The 2,845-nt window shown below is 48.0% G+C and overlaps 1 long non-coding RNA gene across 1 annotated transcript in view; it reads right to left on the bottom strand.

The window, feature by feature from the left end:
* LOC119324897 overlaps window positions 1–2,341 on the bottom strand; it is a 4,422-nt gene extending 2,081 nt beyond the window's left edge. Inside the window, exons 1-2 of the long non-coding RNA XR_005157220.1 lie at window positions 2,007–2,341; window positions 1,338–1,924 (exon numbers count right to left, since the gene is read on the bottom strand). This is a non-coding gene — a long non-coding RNA (uncharacterized LOC119324897). The remainder of the gene's footprint in view (window positions 1–1,337; window positions 1,925–2,006) is intronic.
* Between the last annotated feature and the right edge of the window lie 504 nt (window positions 2,342–2,845).

Below are 2,845 nucleotides of genomic sequence, written 5' to 3'. Positions count from 1 at the left end.
TCCAGAGCACACAAGATCTTAGAGAGAACGCTAGAAAATTGACCTGCTGCTCGTCGCCCACCACGCCGGCTGCCTCCCACGACCCCGATCGGCCCGCCTGCTCCCTTGCCCCCGCCTGCGCTGTCGCCAGGCGGCGCGCCCCCAACCACGCCTCCGAGTCCGAGGCGATCGTCCCGCTCCCTGCCTCCGACGCCTTATGCGACACCATCTCCGCGCTTCTATAGCTAGGGTTTCAGCGAGGGTGGGTGTAGTTTAGTGGTCTGTTTTTTATTTGCTTTGCTGTGCGGAAACTGACTGTGCCCTGCAGCAGCAGTCTGCAGTCGTACATGTATTATACAGTTACCCACCCGCGTATTGCCGGCCTCGCGGTTCCCTCGATCGGCTCGGCGGTGTGTGAAGTTTCGGGGTACTTCATCATGCTTAGTTACCAAGTTTACAGACCCGGAATCCACCGCGTTTTAGGCTCCAAAAAGGGGAAATGGAATCGACCGCGTTTTTCTCTTAGGGGTGGATTGAGAGTAGAAGACTAGAAGGGGATCGCTTGCTACGATTGCCATGGCAGAAATTTCAAAGTTACCAGTTTCTAGAAAGGCTCTAGACTTTTGGTCGGTTGCGGCTTGGGCGGCGGAGTCCAATTCAGCTGGTGTAGTGTGGGGTGGTGTCTGCTGCGTACTTCGGACGAAGTCCAATTCAGCTTCGAAGAGTTAAAAAAAAACAATTCGAGGCGATCTCTTGTTTTCACGATTGGCCAGCCCAGATATTTGAAAGAAGCCCGAGAAGAACGCTCCTTTAGATTGTTGGGAAACGGGCCTGTTACACCGTGTGGGCCTTGCACACAGCCTTGGTACCTCAACTTCTCTCAAATGTTGAAATACACAAGACCACGGAGTTCGGCTGTTGGATTGACATAGCTGGACCGTCGGAAGAGCAGGCCCGTTCGAAAAGCAAGAAAGCACTAAGAACCGCTCGGGCGATTCTAAAAAAAACAAAAAAAAGACTGCTTGGGCCTTTCATGAAACGGAACCCATCGTCGTCCTCTCAAAAACAATTTCAATTTTTTTGTTAAAATAGGAACAGCTGACTTAGTATGACATGGAATTTTTCACGTGACATGTAGAATTCCAAAACAAATTCCAACGGGTCCAAAGTAATTTGCACATGACATGTAAATAAGTTTCCCGCAAAAAAATGACATGAAAATAACTTTTTGAGGAAATAGAAGGTGTACTGCCAATTCATTTCAGAGGAAACTTAGTAGTATGAAATGTAAATTTCTCAAAAGAAATAGTAAGACACATAAATAATACTGTAGTTTGTAAAAGAAAAAAAATGTTCACCAGAAGATAGCCTGATGCAATGAGCTCTGCTTTTGCAAGTATTCTTAACCCTTCTCATCTCGTTTGCAGTTGGATTTCTCTTAACCTGAAAACATCAAACAAGTTAATACGTTCATTAGCAGCTATATATCTGTTCCACAATTCCTCAAAAAAAAAAGCTATATGTTCCACATATCCCATTAAAATCATCTAAATAACCAGCGGAAACTAGAGCAAAATATAGCAGTTCTATCTAAACTTTCTCTGGAATGGATGCAAACAAGGTGGAGCTGCTGAGAGCCTGAGCTCATGGTAGGCGGCGTTATTATAGCCCTCTAGCCTGGCCTGGCCTGGCGGTAGGTGGCGCCGGTCTGTCGGCTGTCGCTCGCCGCCGTTGAAACAGCCATGCTGGAGGCCCTTGCCCGGTTGCCCCACATCTTCAGCGTCCTTGTCTACGGGCTCTTCGTTGTGGACCACGACTACCGCCGGTGGGCTCGCCGCTAGCCCTTGTATGTGCTCTTCGCCATGGGGTGGCTCTAGCAGGAGCGCCAGAACCGTCGTAGCTGTCGGCCGCGTGGTCTTACACAGCATCGCCGTAGACCATCCATCTGCCGACAGGAGAAGGATCAATTATCTACTATTCTACTGATTCCAAGCGTGAACAAAAATCATGTGAATTTGGAGACTCACTTGGAGCCGCGAGGGCCACCGGGGTGCCAAACCTTGAAGCTGCTGTTCTACTGCATAGCATCTCCTCCTCATCGTCTAGTACTGTATTGAGATGGAAGAGATGCCCTCGTCCGACGGCAACAGGACCTCGACCAACCGGGCAACCGGCCGTGTGCTGGGCTGCTGGCCGCTTCGAACCCTTCCTCCACCGGCCCGGCGAGGTCCACGCCCCCCTCGCTCTCGCGGCTGAGGCCGGACGGCAGCCGTATGGCAGAGTTAGAGAATGAGAAAGCCGGAGAGTCGTTTCTCACATCAACTAGTTTTATGGAATTTGTGATGACAGATGGAAGCAGTAGGTTGAGGCTAGCTGGTAGGAGAACCACATGTTTGTAGTTTCTCGGGTGACACTGGTTGTGGGGTGGCCGATTGTCTATGTCAACAGCGTGGGTAGGCGGGAAGATAATTTTCGGCGTGCGTAAGCGGGAAGATAATTTTAAACTATTCCTGTCTCATCATTATAGAATATTTTTTAGATACGGAGCAGTTTATTACTTAAAAATTATACCCGGCCTTTGCATAATTAAGATGTACACAGCCAAATAAAGTACTCTCATAAAACCAAAATAAAAAGAGGTGAAATACAAAGAAACACGTAAAGTCTGTATAACGCCTAAATTGATGGGGAGCCAATCATAAGGTCATGCTGCAACCTATGTTGGGTAAATTCACCATTATAGAATATATTTACCCCATATATATACTTCCTCGGTCCCATATCAATTAGTTGATAATGAAATCGTATAGCTAACAACTGGGAGTACTACATAATAGTCCCTCCGTCTCATGCATTCACATCTCAA

The sequence above is a fragment of the Triticum dicoccoides genome, chromosome 6B (assembly GCF_002162155.2).
Source record: "Triticum dicoccoides isolate Atlit2015 ecotype Zavitan chromosome 6B, WEW_v2.0, whole genome shotgun sequence".
In the NCBI taxonomy this organism is placed as follows: Eukaryota; Viridiplantae; Streptophyta; class Magnoliopsida; order Poales; family Poaceae; genus Triticum; species Triticum dicoccoides.
The sequence above is the reverse complement of the archived record's forward strand: the minus strand, read 5'-3'. Positions and strand labels throughout refer to the sequence as shown.